The sequence below is a fragment of the Pteropus vampyrus genome, unplaced genomic scaffold (genome assembly GCF_000151845.1).
Source record: "Pteropus vampyrus isolate Shadow unplaced genomic scaffold, Pvam_2.0 Scaffold290, whole genome shotgun sequence".
Lineage (NCBI taxonomy): Eukaryota > Metazoa > Chordata > Mammalia > Chiroptera > Pteropodidae > Pteropus > Pteropus vampyrus.
In genome coordinates, this window is record NW_011889071.1 from 9,329 (window position 1) to 27,445 (window position 18,117).

At 38.1% G+C, this 18,117-nt stretch overlaps 1 pseudogene; it reads right to left on the reverse strand.

The window, feature by feature from the left end:
* Positions 1-8,137: 8,137 nt before the first annotated feature.
* LOC111729937 lies at positions 8,138-8,257 on the reverse strand (annotated as a pseudogene).
* Positions 8,258-18,117: the final 9,860 nt, after the last annotated feature.

The window sequence follows — 18,117 nt, forward strand, 5'->3', positions numbered from 1 at the left end:
GTGATTCACCAATCTCTCCTTCCTTTAGTTTCCAAGGTGTGGTATCATTACAAAATCAAGTCCCTTTGCACAATTGAACGATTTCCAAATCCCTAATCCCTGCTACTTTACTAGCACCAAGTAAGATGAAAAGTAGAAAACCACTAGCTACGTGCTGAGAAATGACTCTTCAGAGCTCCCGCAGAGCAGACTAGCGCTCAGGCTGAGCCAAACTCCAAAGTGGACCTCGCATCCACAACTTACCCTCTGTCATGAAAGCCACTGAAAGTGAACCTGCCACCCGACTTCCGAGATTCTGCAAAGAGACCCTACTTAGAACCTTTGTCGCTGTCAACCTCCCAAGCCTCCTTCTCTAGATTCAGGAATGGTGATTCCCAGATAAGCAAACTGAGCACAAACAGTGAGGTTAGAAGAAGGATTTAGTCTACTGTTACGGCCGAGTTACTCACAGCATAAACAAGCTGGCTCCCACAGCGGTAAGTTTCTCCAAGGCTTTGTTGAGCGGGGTCTGAGTTAAGCATACAGGCTTGTCAGCAGTTTCAAACAGCTCTGTGGAAATCAAATTGCATACATATATATATGAAATGTGTCTATGAAGCCTTTTATTCAAACTTAAATGGAGAATTTTACTACCTCTTTAAGCTTAGAAAAATATATTCAGTTAATAAAAAGGAGGAAAGATAAAATTTGTATAACTCTTGCCCTTTCCATCTCCTAGCACCTTATTTTCCCCCTATTTCATCAGAAATATGATATATTCTGTAAGAAGGGTTTTTTTCCTAAGTATTAGACCAAATATTTAAGTGTACTAAATCTCTATTTTTATTAAAGCTCCTCAGATATAGTTACCTTCCTAAAAAAAGGCAAAAGGTACAATGTTTTTAGGACTAAAGGTTTGTGAATATTAATGATTACACGATCTTGAAATCCAGGCTTGTTTTTAGGAAGCTTTTGAGCTATTCCAAGCTATTTGTTCCCACGCTAAACAGAGCTTGTATCTCCTCTACTTTCTGCTTGTATTTCTCCTGCCGAAGTGATGTCTTACTGAGGCTGCTACCTATCGTTATCTGATTTGATGTTCTGAAGGTAAAACTGTCTCTCCTCCCTTCTCCATAATAATAAAGATGGGTTTGGGAATGACTGTTTGCCTTCAGAAGCCTCCTTTTCCACTCATTCCCACTTTCTATCTATGGTGAGATGTCTAAAACAGATGAGTACACTCTGTCCTAGTCATACATGAATCAATCATCTGATTTATTTGACTCATATTCAAAGCAGCAACTCTCCAAATAGGTCCTTTCTTCCCGTGGGTGCAACCTATTCGACAGCCGGCATCTACTGCTACCATCGGGAATTTTTCTCCAAAATAATGCCACCAAGATTTTTGTCTGTTGTAACTTAGCCACTTGTAGGAATTGACTGAGCTTCTGTTATTAGAGTGTCCATCAATTCATGAATAGATAAAGAAAATATGATATATGAAAAAAATGGAATGTTATTCGGTCACGAAAAAGAAGAAAATACTGCCATTTGTGACAACATGGACGAAACTCGAGGGCATTATGTTAAGTGAAATAAGTCAGACAGAGAAAGACAAATGCTCTATGACCTCATTTACATGTGGGATCTCATATAAGTTAAACTTGAAGAAACAGAGGGAATGTTGGTCGCCAGAGGCTGGAGGGTGGTGGAAATAGGGAGATGCTGGTCAATACACACACACTGCCAGTTACGAGAGGGGCACGTCCCAAGCCTCGTGCACAGCACGGCGTTGGTACTTAACAATACTGTATGTACTGTAAGGGAGCAGATCTTAAATGTGCTCACCACACACACAAGGTAATTATATGAGGTGATGGATGTGTTAACCAACCTTATTTTGGTAACCATGCTGCCATATACACATATATCAAATCATCACACTGTACCCCTTAAACTTACACAGTGTTATATGCCAATCGCACCTCTATAAAGCTGCAGGGGGAATAAACGAGCCAAACGGAGCGGGGCGAGGCCGGTGGAGGAAAGCCACCGCCATGAGCAGTGCCAAGGCCTGTCCCCTGCTGCTGGGCAGGCTGTTCCCAGCTGTGGGGAGGGCGTGGGGGCGGCTCCACTGTAGACTCTAGTCGGCCCCAGGCAGCTTTCAAAGTTAGATGCTGAAAAGACGTATAAATGACATTATGAAAAAGAATAGCACAAATGCCTTTGTTCTATTTATGGTCCCTCGGCAACTTTCTCCATCGAAACGCTCCTTCCTCTCTGCAGCTCTCAAATCGGAAAAAACTAACATGAAACAGTGGTGTCCAAACTTTTCATCATCAACCTCTACACCAAAAGAAAAGTTGAAATTTTATGACTCTCAGTAAATAAGCCATCTTTAGATTTTTAATATTTATCAAGAGAACAATGAACAGTTAGTTACCTACTATGTGCCAGGGGAAGGTAAAAATAAAACACAGACTTTGTTTCCAGATTATTCTTCCTGTGACTTTAGCATAAGAGCTATTTGGCATCTGCAGGGGTTAAGCAGACCATGACAGAACCCAAGATAACTCTTCCCACATTTTATTTCTATAAAGTTGGTCCTAGAAGTGTTCAATAGCTTTGCATTCTGATTTAAGGGGATATTAAAAGACCTGCCAGCCCCAAAGTATCTCTGTTATGTGCACACTGGGAGGTGCCCTGCCATTGGCTCAGGACATTGTTTGTCTGTTTGTTTAAACAGTAAGAGTATTTTCTATTTAATAAATGGATACAGATTTTCACCAGAGCATCTACCCCACCACATAGCTCAAGAAGAACTCTGAAGGGAAGGAAAGCTAAATGAGCAAAATTTCAAGTTCCATCCCTTGCTTATGAGATGTTGATGAGCTTGTGAGACTTATAGAGGAACCTAGGAATGCTGGGTGTTTAGCAAAAAGATTAGCAAAGGATGATGGAAAATAAGACTACCGCCAGGCCAGGGGTAAATTAAGTAGGTGAAGTTTGTCTCTTATACTCTTTCCTCTCTCATAGACCGCTGCTCTTCCCTGTCAAGGGTCTCTTTGGTATCTTTGGTAGGCCTGCACACACGCAGACAAACACACGCACACACATACACGCAGCACACAAACATGTAGGCACGCATGCCCATACACGTGCATAGAACTGTAGTCTGCTCTGTTGATATTCAGCTTATAAAGAAGGTGTAAAGCGCTCTATATTTTACAGACTTTGAAATTACTTGCATTTTAATGAAAAACTTTTAGTGTCTCAAAACCTTTTCCGACAGGAAGCTACTTCTCATACTGGAGGCTGACAGTTGTAAGAGAACATTTGGGGAGCACAGAGACAAGCCTGACCTCTTCCCATCCACTATCTTCCACACCCCCTGGAAAATCCATCAACACACGGGTGGCAATCCCTTCTGCTAAGTCAAAATCAAGCTTTCCCAGCATCACAGTTTCATACAGAGTCTCTAACTCATATTAGGCACTCAACATGCATTTTATTTGTTGACGAGAGGAAGCAAATATAAAGGGCGAAATCACCTGAAACTACAGTTATAATTTATATCTATATTTAAGTCAATATAGATATAAATTCTGAAATTTAAGGTAAAATAAAGTTATAATTTGAAATTATTTGTTTTTCATTTTTCAAAGACTCTTTTGGAAAATCTAACCACTAGGTTAACTCTATATTTTTAGAGAAGGCATTTGGTCCAAATGAAGAAAATCTTAAATTATTTTTCTTTTATTCCAAGGCAAACAAAGACTATGTCTTCTTTCCATGAAACATGATTCACGAAAAGAGACTATTTCATATCTTTGAAAATTGTCAAAATATTCACCTTTTTAATCATTTCAATAAATCTGAGTGTTTCCCATCACGTCCTCTTTGGCCTATACTAAGGAGCTGAATATCTACTTAGCTCCTCAAAAATAATTCCATCAGACTTCTAAGTAAACAGTTCATAGAACCCACCACCAGAGGGCAATAAAGATGCTAAATCATGAAGCCGTACGGAGTTAAAAACATTTCACAGTACGCTGAGAGTTAAAAACATTTCACAGTATGCTTTTCTGATGAGTGTTGTATGTAATAACTTAATGGATTATATATACATGAATTCTGAAAAGTCAGCAGTACGCTTCACTGGTTGATTTCTACGACCAGGGGAGTTTAGTTTGAGTACAGAAAAACAGTATACTTACATCTTAAAATGTCTCCACAAAATCTACTCACTATTGAAAAATTGTAGGAATAATAGCTTTCTGTGACTCAGTGACCAGGCTACCATTATCAAGAGTAGAATTTATCTCCCAGTGATGCTCAAATGCACAGGAAAAATGCATATCTAGGAGAAATAAACCTTTGAGTGACATATGAAAATAAAACCAATTCTTCAAATAGAAAATGCATTATATCTAGAAGGAACAGTTAGCTCTGTACTAGTGTGGATATATACATAAAGAGTTTCCAAGAAAAATAAAAATCACTTCCAGGAAGTAATTTTAGGTAGAAGCGAATTAATGGTTGAGAGAGAATAGAGCTGGTTTTTAAAATATTTTCGTTTGATTAATTTGCTTCTATCTTTGGAATATAAGGAAATGGTGACTTTCAGACTAGTATCCCAATGGAACCAAAAAACTGAGCACTGTGCTGGAGACCAGCCAGTGTCTGACCACCTTGCAATAATACTGGTGAAATACAGCCAAATTACTGAAACTATAAGTATCTGCTCAGAAAATAATCTTAAAGCATCAATCTGAGCTTTGGTGTTAAGTAGCACAAATATATGCTACTTACTTAACGTGAATATATACTGTGCTACTTATTATGTTTTCTTTAGAGAGAAAATACAGATTCTAGATCAAATAAATGATAATGTCAGCAAACCTCATGGATATAAAATATTCTGAATCCTATCATTTAGAACATACCTCTAGAAAGGAAAACTGGGTGATAATTTTCCCAGATTTCATATTCCATGGATACTTTTTAGATAAGAAGCAGCACTAGCAAAACAGAGTGTTAGACTTTTTTTCCTGGATGGTCTCCACTCAACAAGTGACAAGAGTTCTTGTCTCTACCCAAACACATGGTATTTAGCTACCTATTGCTACACATGGGGAAGCGGAGGTAGCTGTGACTTAGTGGAATTGTCTAAACAGAGCAAAGTAATCGATACTTTGTTTTTTAAAAAAAATAGAAACTTCTATTTAAATAAAGTCTTTGCACTGAAAACACTTAACACCAGTTCTTGAACCTGGGGTAACAAATATTCTAAGCTTGTACATACAGTCAAGACCATCTATAAATTATGTTCCTTTCTATCAATATTGGATTGGTAAAATATTATATGACTATAATTTCGACTATGAATTACAGTTTTGTGAAGTCAGTAACTGTGTCTTATTCATCTGTGTATTTCTTACAAAAATACACGGTATGCTTAGTAGGAGTTTAATAAAATTTGATTGGCTAGATCACTGACTTAAAAGAATATGTACGAGAGGTATAAAACGATTCTAAATTATAATACATCATAACGGTTTTTATATCTAATAACATTGTGAAATTATCTGAATTTCTTAAAAACCACAATTTAAAATTACTGATGTATTTTTAAGGACTCATATGTAATTAAAGATAAATATAAAAATCTTCAAAGAAAATTCAGGCCTTAGGGGTTTTTTTGATAGTAATCATAGGGGGAAAAAAAAGCATTCTAATCACAGATATTCCTTGATAATGCAAGTAAGTTGTGATAACTTTATTGCTTAAATTACACCCTTATCTTTTAATGAGGAAACCTGTTAATATTTAGCTACCTATTGCTGTTTCCCTCCTTTATACATTTACCCTAATTAACAGAAATTCCCAGAAGGGGGAAACATCATGGAAGCAGAGTACTGAGAGTTAAGACAAGGGTTGGGGACACTGAATCTCGGTGACACACAAAAGTGTACAGATCGAGGGGACCAGTTGGAGGGTGGCCAACTACCTTGCTCTGATATTAAGCCTAATTTTTTAGACTCCAGAGCGTAACTCTAAGAGACTAATTTTCTCACTAAACGGGCATTTATTCACGCTGGGCATCATCGATTTTGAGTTAAACAAAAGTAAGACTTAGTATCCCCTCCGTGAGCTTACACTCCGTGCGAAGCAAAAGCCACTGTCAATACACCAAGAGTCGCCCAAGCTGACAGGAGAGAAGGGGCAAGGGACATTTGCCCTGCAGCCTGTGGGATCCGAGGGGCCAGCTCTGCCTTCGTGGGGCAGGACAGCGACTCAGCAGGCGCGGCCCTCTCACCGACGCTCGCAAACCGGACCCCGCAGCCCTCTCCTGGATGGGGCTGCAGGGCGTTCATGTGTCCAGGCATTGGGGACTGGTCTGTCAATAAAAATGTGACCCGCCCATCCTTTTAAACTATATTGCTAAGACCGATCACTCACACACACACATACACACACACACACACACACACACATACACACACACGTACTCTTCAAACACACCACTTGCAAAAATTTCATCAATTATTTTATAATTAAGTAGTATGATTCTGCTTGGGTTACAGAGAGTAGTGACAAAGGGAGAAATTTAATTGTAAAATGGCAATTATTTGGTGAGCTCAGATTCCTAAAGGCCCTTGAACCTAAGGATTTATATAAGTGCCATGATGCGTCGTTGTGGGTTGAATTGTGTCCCCATAAACAAATGTTGAAATCCTAAATCCTGCTACCTTAAAATTGACATATTTGCCAACAAAGGTCACTGCAGAAGTAATTAGTTAAGCTGAGGTGAATGGGATGGACCCTTAGCCCTAAATGACTGGTGTCTTTCCCAGAAGAGAAGACACAGGGACAGAGACACACGGGGAAAACGCCAAGTGAGGACAGAAGGTTCTGTTGTGACACCGCTGTCAGCCACAGTAAGGCAGCGATTGACGGCCACCTCCGGATGCTGGAAAAGGCCAAGGGGGACCCTCCCCTGGAGGCTTCAGAGAGCCCTGGCCCTCTCGACAACTTGATTTTGGACTTCCGGCCTCCAGAGCAATGAGAAAGTAAACTTCTACAGTTTAAAGCCACCCGCGTTGGGGGTCTTAGTTACAGCTGCCCCGCGCTGAGCTCTGAACGGCTCAAAGAGACATTTAGCAAGACCGAAGGTTCTGCAGGGAGGATGCATTTTGTCATCATCACTTTAATTTTGCCATCCATCTAAATAATTCCTGCTCTTGGTGCAAAATTCAAAAGTGACGATAGTGAGTGAAAAGTAATTCTCTCGTACACGTTTCCTTCAGCCACCCTCTGTCCCTCTCCTGGGGCATCGCTGTGACCAGCTTCTTACATATTTTTCAGGAGCACTGAAGGCAAATAGGAACATGTGCCACATGTAGGACAATTCCTTGTATTAGGTTAAATGCATTTGTTTTTCTCAGTTGCCATCTGCAAGAATCCGAAGTCTCCGGCCAAGACAGGGGTGAGACGATAGGAGTGATTTTCATGGTCTTCTCGTCTGATCCAAACAACATCATCTTTGCATCTCATCACTGAAAGGCAGATCCACTGGCTTCGCGTGCGCTCGTCTGGTCATTTGGGGGCAAGGATGGCCCAGTGGTGAGGCTCTAACTGACATAGACCTACACGCTGATGAGCAGATGGAAACCCTGGCTGGGGCCTCTCTCTGTGCTTCGGCCCCAGCGGTCATGCTGCGCTCTGCCTTTAATGCTGTCATCCGGGGATTCCCTTCGATGCCCTCCTTGACCGAGTCTCCGCATCTCAACTTCTTCCTCGGTCTCGGTCTGCTGGCTCGTCTGTGTGGCGCCTACGCTACAGCTGCATTGTAAAGGACAGTGTATGCGTAGCACATTAAGTAAGTTTATGCAATCCCCAAATCTTTATTCTATCCTCTGCTCGATTAATACTTTCAGTAAATATAAAGCTCTAGGTTAAATTTCATTTTCATTCAGAATATTGAACACATGAATCCATCAATCTACCTTCCGACATTGCTGCTGAGACTTCTGAACCAAGTTTCACTCTTTTTTTTTTTTTTTAGACCAAGCAACCCTTGGTTGACCTCACAGATTGCAAGGACCTTGTCAGCTTACAGCTTACAGCTTACAATCCCTTATTTATTTATTTTTTACGCCTACAGCACCTGAGTCTTCCTAGGTGGTCTCCCATCCAAGTACTCACCAGGCCCGACCCTGCTTAGCTTCCGAGATCAGAGGGGATCAGGTTCGTTCAGGGTGGCGTGGCCATCGCAAGTCTTACTCTTAATATTACAAGTGTGTTTCTTTAGTTCTCCTCTTTTCGCTGAGTGATTAGAGCCGTAAGTTTGTTCCTAAATGTTGTTTCCAACTTCTCAATGATATCTTAATTGAATCCATTATCTTGGGTGCATGCTGGGTCTTTCCGGAGAGAACTTCGGGTTCTTTATCTGAGAAAACCACCTCTGTGATTCCTCCTTCTATCTTTTCTAGGCTCTGTCCTTCGGAAACTCACAGCATTCACACGGTGCAGCCCTTGAATGGGCTTTCCAAGTTCCTCCCCTCTCGACCATCTATTTGTCATTTCGTTTGATTTCGTTAAAGATTTTCCAAATTAATTTTCCAGACCTTATTTTGTTTTCGGTTTCTTCGCTGGCGTATTTATAATGTTTTTATGAAGGGGAGGGGGTTGACTAGAAGCGAGTTGGTGTCCAGGGCGAGGGGCCGAGCTCATGAGACAGATTTGTCTTTGTTTCTTCAGGTTCCACGAGAAGTGCCTGGCTCATAACAGATTCTCAACAACTAAATGGTCGTGAGATAAATAAATAAGTAATCAGGCCACTTACGGTTCTTTCCCACTTCATCATCGGCATGCTGCGCCCTCTATTGGTCAGTTTCTAACTAGCAATGTCAGATTCCATTTCCTCCGCCTCAGACAGCTCTGACGTCATTTGATTCTACCAAGATAATGAATCTCTATTTTTTAACTGCACGCTGTGTAATCCTTGTGACTGTCCCCTAATCACAAATACAATGCACACACACACACACACACACGCATCAACTTTAGTTAACTAAAAATGTTTAATTATTTCATATACAGAACTTACTATCCAGGTAGAAAACAACTAAGGAGAGGTAAAAGAACCGAGCTCTCTAGTAATTGAAATGCACTAAAAATCCATCCCAATTTATAATGTTTTTGCTGGATCTTAACGATATACTTTTAGTAAATATACCAGGAAAAGCAGTAGCATGGCGATTCAGTAAACTGAGGTCTTCTTGGAATAAATTCAAAAATGATTTCTTATATCATGTATCAGAGATCCAGCTATCCACATGAGTTCATTAAAATGTGAACTAATTTTATCTAATTCTACTCATTAAGCAGGGGTCACATGGAGAATTTTCTTGTGACATGGAACAGTGTAAAATACCTTGATTCTGATTACAGAGAAACTATCAAGCCTCGCCATACAGTTATTTCATTTAAAAAAAAAATAGTTTAAAAGTAAGTCTTCCAAATTCTAGATTTCTATACCTTTAAATCAGTCAGGTAACAGCCAGACCTTTTAAAATCTTGACTTCATTTGCCAATCCACTGGCTCTAAAAGCACGCTTTCCATTCCTCCTGCTAAGTAAAAGCAGCTTGTCGCAGCGCGTTCATCATCTCCATTGAAACTGTTTATCTGCAAAATGAAACAAAAAGGGCACAAATTAGAAACACTGATACATCTTCTGACATTATTCATTTAGAAGTTAGTTCTCAAGTTGTCGTTAGATTTACCGCATAAAAATCAGAAATGATTTGTTTGGATAGCTACAGCAATTTCTAGACTCAAAATGTTTGGACAACTGTAGATAAAGTTTCATCATCAGACTGAACTAAATATGCTATAATTACATATAAATCAGGGTGATTTTTGCTCCACAAACCTAGGTTATTAATCTTCTCAGGCCGAACATCCACGATACCTAAAATTATACAAGTGTATTTATCAGCCAAGAATGTTAAAAGTGATGTTTGAAAATTACGAACAAAGCTTATGGACGAAGCTTACGTTTCTGTCATTTGATTGTCTCCATCTTTCTTCTGGTTTCACAGGCCACCCTCGTCTTTCCGCAAAACCTCGTGTCTCCCCATCCATTAGCGCTCATCACGCTTGAAATTATTAGTTAGACGTTTATTTCCTCCAGTAAACAATAGGTTCACTAGGCCAGGGGCCTCTGCTATCTGGTTTTCTTCTGTATTTCTAGTATGACCACACTACGAATCGATATTTTTTTGAATGAATGAATTGATGATCAATGAAGGAAGGAGGGGAAAACTAACTTCTCAGGCTGGTAACTGACTTAGGGAACAGAAGCTGGAAAGTTTGAATTGACCCTGTGTTCTCCAAACATTTTCCATGGCAACAGTTTGCTGAAAATTTGGTATGCAAAACGTTACGTGCATGAAGTTAGCAAACAGTAAAGAAGAAGGATGGCATAGGTGACTGTAAAGGTGGATTTCAACTGACCCGGGGCCTAGGAAAAGTGAGAAAGCAAAATAAAATTCACATTCTGTACTTAACTATTTAAGAAACAGGATTTAAGAATTCATTAGTATACTGAATTTTTATAATTTCTAGACTAATTGGCATCATAATTCACTCAAACGACATGAGATGCAGACTACTCATAATATTTACCATGTTAATCAAATGAAGAATGATACTGAAATTTGAGTTTACCTTTCCAGTATATTGAAGTTTTATTCTACGGTAAAGATGAGATTGACATTTTTGATAACTTTCTTTTTTTTTTTTCAGAATAAAAACTGTTCACTAATTTTGCATTTGTGTTCTTCTTAAAGTGATTTCCCAATGTTTTCTTTGCATATGTTAAGATATTTCATGTAATGTTTCCCCGTAGGCATACAACAGAACTAGAATGCCACAAAGCGGTGTTTTAGACATAATCTAAAATACGTTCTCATGGGCGACAGCAGAGACCAATGATTCATGAAATTGCTCAGCACTGGGTATGTCCTTTCTTACAGAACTAATGGTTTGTATGAGACATTTTTCTTCAGACTTTGAAATCAAAGTATAAACTCCACTCAGTATGTCAGCATTCACATTAAAATGAAATTCTTACTCATGGGAAAGGCTTTAATTAAGTGTATTTAGAAGTCTGGAAATCAGCAGCAAAGCATGGTGAACAATTTCAATTTTTCTCTTCCTACTGGTGTTGGAATAAAACACAAAACATAGAGGAAAAAAAAAAGGAGGGCCGTCCTTCTTTAGCCTATCAACAAAACTATTAATTTATCTGCATCTGTCCTGGCATACTCAGTGTCCCTGGTCTAGGATACTGTCCATTCCCCCACGAAAGGCTGCTGCTGTTACTGTGTCATTCACTGCCCAGAATTCTACTTTTGAAATTATTCCCAATTGATCCATTGGCTGATTAATTGATTGATTGATTGGATTCCACATATAAGAGAGATCATACCGTATTTGTCTTTCTCTGTCTGACTTATTCACTTAGCATAATGCCCTCGAGGTCCATCCACGTTGTCACAAATGTGAAGATTTCATTCTTTTTTATGGTTGAATAATATTCCACTTCATGCATATACACCACATCTTTATCCCTTCATTCATCGATGGACACTTAGGCTGTTTCCATATCTTGGTTATTGTAAATAATGCTGCAATGAACATAGGGGTGTAGCTGTCCTTTAGAATTAGTGTTTTCATTTTCTTTGTATGAATACCCAGAAGTAGAATTGCTGGGTTATATCTTATTTTTAATTTTATATCTATTTTTAATCTCGTGAGACATCCTATACTGTTTTCCACAGTGGCTGCACCAATTTACACTTCCACCAACAGCTCATGAGGGTTTCCTTTTCTCAACATCCTTGCCAACATTTGGTAAAGATTATATTGCATCTGTATATTGCTTTGGGTAGTACAGACATTTTAACAATATGAATTATTCCAGTCCATTAGCAGAGAATATCTTTCAATTAATTGTGTCTTCTTCTATTTCTTTCATTAATGTCTTATACTTTTTAATATACAATTATTTCACTTTCTTGGTTAAATTTATTCCTAGGTATTGAATTCTTTGTGATGGAATTATAAATGAAATTACTTTCTTAATTTTTTTCTTATACATCATTATTGGTGTTTAGAAATGCAACAGATTTTTGTGTAGTGATATCATATCCTGCAACTTTGCTGAATTTGTTTATCAGTTCTAGCAGTTTTTCTTTTTTCTTTTTTGTGGAGTCTTTAGGGTTCTCTCTATATAATATCACATCATCTGCAAAGAGCAACAGTTGTACTTCCTTTTCAATTAGGATACTTCTTAATGATTTTTCTTGCCCAATTGCTCTGGCTAGAACTTCCAATACTATATTCAATAAAAGTGGAAGAGTGGGCATTCTTGTCCTGTTTCTGATCTTGGAGGAAAAGCTTTCAGCTTTCACCATTGACTATGATGTTAGCTATGAGCTTGTCCTAGATGGTCTTTATTAAGTTGAGGTACATTTAAATATACTCACTTGGTTGAGAGTTTGTTTAATCACAAATGAATGTTGAATTTTGTCAAATTCTTTTCCTGCATCTATTAAGATGATCATATAATTTTTGTGTCTTTTGTTGTTGTCATTGTTAATTGAGTATTTTGTGTATATTGAACCATTTTTGCATCCCTGGAATAAAATCAACTTGACCAAAGTCCTTTTAATGTATGTCAAATTCAATTTGCTAATATTTTGCTGAGAATTTTTGCATCTATGTTCTTCAGGGTCATTGGCCTATAATTTTCTTTTCTTGTAGCATCCTTGTCTGCTTTTGGCATCTGGGTAATGATGGCCTCATAAAATTATTTGAAAGCGTTCCCTCCCTTCTATTTTTGGGGAGAGTTTGAGAAGGATTAGTATTAATTCTTCTTTGGATGTTTGGTCAAATTTACCAGTGAAGCTGTTTCGTCCCAGACTTTTGTTTCTTGGGAGGTTTTTGATTACTGATTCAATCTACTTACTAGTAGTCCATTCAGATTTTCTATTTCATCATGATTCATGTTTCTAGGAATTTATCCATTTCTTTTAGGTTGTCCAGTTTATTGATGTATAATCATTGATATATAATTGTTAGGTTGTCCAGTTTGTTGATATATAATTGTTAACAATTCTTTATATTTCTGTGGTATCAGTGATAACATATCTTTTCCATTTCTGATTTTATTGGAGTCCTTCCTCTTTTTTTTCCTTAGTGAGCCTAGCTAAAGGTTGGTCAGTTTTGTTCATCTTTTCAAAGAATCAGCTCTTAGTTTCGTTTATGTTTTTTATCCTCTTTTTAGACTCTATTTCCTTTATTTCTGCTTAGATTTTTATTTCCTTTCTTCTACAACCTTGGGGCTTCATTCGTCCTTCTTTGTCTAGTTCCTTGAGGTAGATAGTTGGATCGTTTATTTGAGACTTCTCTTGTTTCTTGGAGTAGGCATTTCACTATGAACTTCCCTCATAGAACTGTTTTTGCTGCATCCATAAATTTTGTTACTTTTTCATTTTCATTTCTCTCAAGGTTTTTTTTTATTTCTCTTTTTATTTCTTTGTTGATCCATTTATTGTTCAGTAGTATGTTTTTTAATCTCCACACACTTGTGAATTTTCCAGTTTCCATCATGTAATTCATTTCTAGTTTCATACTATTGTGTTTAGAAAAGATGCTTGACATGATCTCAATCCTCATAAATTTATTAAGACTTGTTTTGAGGCCTAACATATGATCTACCTTGTTCCATGTGCACTTGAGAAGGATGTGTATTCTTTTGCTTCTGGATGGAATGTTCTTTAAATATCTAAATCCATATCTTCTAATGTGTCATTTGAGGTTAATGTTTCCTTAAGTTTTAAATTTTTTTTATTTTCAATTACAGTTGATATTCAATGTTACATTAACTTTGCATGTACAGCCTAGGGTTAGACATTCATAGAATTGACAAAATTATCCCCCAATAAGTCCTGCACCCATCCACCTGACACCATGTAGATATCACTGACTATATTCCTTAAGCTGTAATTTACATCCCCATAACTATTTCAAAACTGCCAATGTGTATTTCTTAACCTCTTCACCTTTTAAAACAATATTTTAAAAATAACTATATACCTATCAACAATTACTTTAAATGTAAATAGATTAAATATTCCAATCAAAAAGTAAGTAGATAAAGAAGTGGTAAATATATACGATGGGATATTATTTGGCCATAAAAAAAAAACAATGAAGTCTTATAATTTGTGACAACATGGATGAACCTAGAGAGTATTGTGCTAAGTGAAATAGGTTGGATGGATAAAGACAAATACCATATGATCTCACTTTTACGTGGAATCTAAAAAACAATATTTCCTTTTTGATTTTCTGTCTGGATGGTCTATTCATGGATGTAAAAGAGGTCTTAAAGTCCGTTATTCTATTTCTATCCACTTCTACTTTAGGTCTATTAATACAAGCTTCATATATTTAGGTGCCCTATTTGGAGTGCATATATGTATTTATAAATATTATATCTTGTTGAAAAGACCCTTTTATCATTTTATAATGCCTTTCTCTGGCTTTTATTACAGTCTTTGTTCTAAAGTCTTTTTTGTCTGCTATAACTCTAGCTACTCCAGCTTTACTTTGGTTTTCATTTGCATGTGATACCTTTTTCCATACCGTCAGTTTCAGTGTGTGTGTCTGTCTGTACATGCGAAATGAGTCTCTCGTAAGTGGTATACAGATGAATCCAGTTTTTTGAATCCAGTCAGTCTCCCTATGTCTTTTGATTGGATTACTTAGTCCATTTACGTGTAAAGTAATTATCGATAGATATGTGCTGATCCTCATTTTGTTTATTGTTTTCTGGCTATTTGCGTAGCTCCTTCCTGATTCTTTATTCTTCTCTTGCTCTCTTCCTTTATAGTTGGGTGACTTTCTTCAGTGGCATGCTTACACTCCTTTCTCTTTTGTGCATTTACTATAAGTTTTTGCTTTGTGGCTACCATGACCATTACATAATACATGGGGATTAAATAAGAATCAGTTAATTTTGAAAGTACATTTATTGCAAGTAATTATAAATCATAAAAATCTCGGTGCAATAGATAACTATGTACTTTCATATTATCTAAATGTCCTCTTTCTTGATAGAAGGACAGGTTTAGCTCTTGTAACTGGCGTAGTGCATGGACACGCGTTCTATAAATATTTAGGCTCTGACAGTCAAAGTGAGTAATTGAGAAAAGCCCAGTCCAAATTATGAATGCCGGAGACGCCCCAATGAACTGGAGAAGGAAGGCATGAACGTACACACAGCAGTTCTCGGATCGCATTATCCTTCATCTGCTTTTAGACGCCAGGTATCAATAAAGCCACAGGTGTTCAGTCTCCCACTAGGCTGTCGCTAGAGAGTTCTGCCTTTTTGGCTTTTCAGTTTCTATCATAACATTATTCAAAAGATGAACCGATTTCAACTTTAGTAACTAGGAAGGGCTTAAATATGGGCGATTTAAATAATTCTTTCTGAAATAATACCTTTTATGACAAATCTATTCTTGGAGTTTTAGGGTCTGATAAATGACAATTTGGACAGTTATCACTCATTGAAAAATGGTCAAAGGCAAAGTCTAGTCTAACTTTTAATAATTCTCCTGTTAAAAACCCAAACATAATCATGTCAATCCCAGAGGCAGAACACATAAACAGGGCAATCTGTTTAAAATAGTATTCTTGCTGAGAAACACAAGAAGGAAAAAAACTCTCTACTGGAAGTAAAAGGCAAATAGCAAAAATAATGAGCTTTCAAGTTAGAGACAGACAAAAACTTTTTCAATAACTACTTACATACAGTGTTGATGGAATATAATTCAGAATAAAACTAAATAAAAGTCATAATTATTATATTGTTGCTGTCAGTAATAATTTTTTTTTTAAATTCTCTTTGTCAAATTAAAACCCTAGAACATGTATTTACTGATACGGACGACACGTGGTATTTCACTGGCCTTCTCATTGTTACCATTGCTATTAAATTAATGTGGTCAAAAAAAATCAGAGCAAATATGAACTGAGATGCACTAGGTGGCACGCGGGTGAGCTGGCAAGCCTACTCGCTGGGTGACGGCGGATCGGATCTGGAGTTTTTCCATGTCACCGCATTCAGGCCCAGGCCGATTCTGTCAAGCGGGGCCCCTTTCCTTTCACAGTTCCACATTTATGTGATGTCACACATTCCAAGATAGGCGAGGTCATGGGTCATTGGGTTACATTACCACTGTCGCCAGCATGACTTTCCTTCTGCTGCTTTTATACCCGACTTGAATGTAAGCCCCCTGAGGGCGGGGACAAGGACTATTTTACCTATGTCACTGTTCCATCTCCATTGCCTAATACAGTGGCCGGTACATGAAAGGCATTGAATGAAGGTTTGCTGAATGAACAAACGAATATGTGGATACTCTTGCGAGTTGGAACATCTATTCTTTTCAAGCACTTATAATATTGTTTCAATAAAATAACAAAGACAGAGAGAATCGAAAGGTCCTTAGTAAATATTTGTTCTAATCGACTCAAATGAAAACCTCCACATCAGCAGCAGCGTCCACCTGCGTGTCAGTACTATGCTCGGTGCGACACATACAGTAGAACTGTTAATGCCAATATTACGAACAGGAAAATGAGGCTTATAAAGTTCAAGACACACGCAAATGGCCCATGGCTAGAGACCAATGAAGCCAGGATTCTAACTGATGTTGGAAGAGCTCGCACATCAGCTCAAATGAAGTAACGGCAGACTTCACAGTGACGGAGGCTGAAATCCAAGGCTGGCATGGCAGCTGCGCTCCACAGAGTGTTTAGAAACCCAGGTCACTGCTCTGACAGCCGTGAGCAGTGGCCGTCATCCTCCGATTCCAAGGCACGCGCTCTCTCTCAGGGAGCACGATGGAGGAAAAAGCAAGCAGGAGTAGTGAAGAGTACACGAAAACTGTCTTACAGAAGGCTCTGTTCGCTGGCACATTCTCTTACCATATCTCATTGGCCAGAATGTAGTCACCATCATGGGTTGAATCGTGTCCCTCAAAATTCATATGTTGAAGTTCTAACACTCCATACCTCAGAATATAACCTTATTTAGAAACAGGGCCATTGAAGAGGCAATTAGTTAAGCTAAAATTTTGAAAAAGAGGGAAAACGTTTATTCCAAGACAACAGGCAGTCTCTGCCAAAGTATGCTGCACTCTGAGACGTGGTCACAATTTTGTTGAATCTGTCACTATTAATTATGAGGGGTATATTAGCGCTGAGGGGGGCCAAAGTTTTGCTACCCATATGCCTTTTGGGACATTGATTTTAAGCTGGTTATCAAGTAACAAAAGACTCAGAAAGAACCTTTGACCCTCCCCCCTTCCCCACCTGAAGGAATTCAGGTAGAAACACCTACTTAGAGGAAAGGAGCGTCTCCTCAGCTTCATAATATAAACCGAACGCGGCAGAAAGAGAGAAATCTAGCGAAGCCTGTGTTAGACTTCCATCCGTGTCCCATGGTCTCTCGGTGGCCCAGCGAGAATTTGTTCCCCGCATGCTTGCTCTTTCTCGTCTTCCTATAAGCTGTCTGCTTTTCCTTTGAAATCCCAGACCCCGTCCCCTTCTTCTTTGTTCAAAATGGCACATAAACCTCGACTGTCCAGTGAGTCTTCACGTCTCATGTTCTTATGACACCTCCACACGCGCATCTGCAATACACTCTGGACGCTTTCTCCCATTAACCTGTCTCAGATTAATTTGATTATTAGCCCAGCTAGAAGAACTTAGAAAGTAGGAGAGAAGTTATTTTTGACCTTCACAGTACATTATATTTTGAACCACCTAGAAAGAAAAAATGTTAGCGATTTAATTATGATAAGCCACCTACTGTGAGGTACATTCTTATGTCGGAGATGATAAATGTAAAAAGCAAGATGGGCATCTTAGAACCAATGAAATATAGTAAATGATAAATAGACAAATGAATTATAATAAGTACAGAAAAAATAGTTTACTTGGGTTACAAGTCAATATTTTATTATTTTATACTCTAGCTTATATAAAACAAA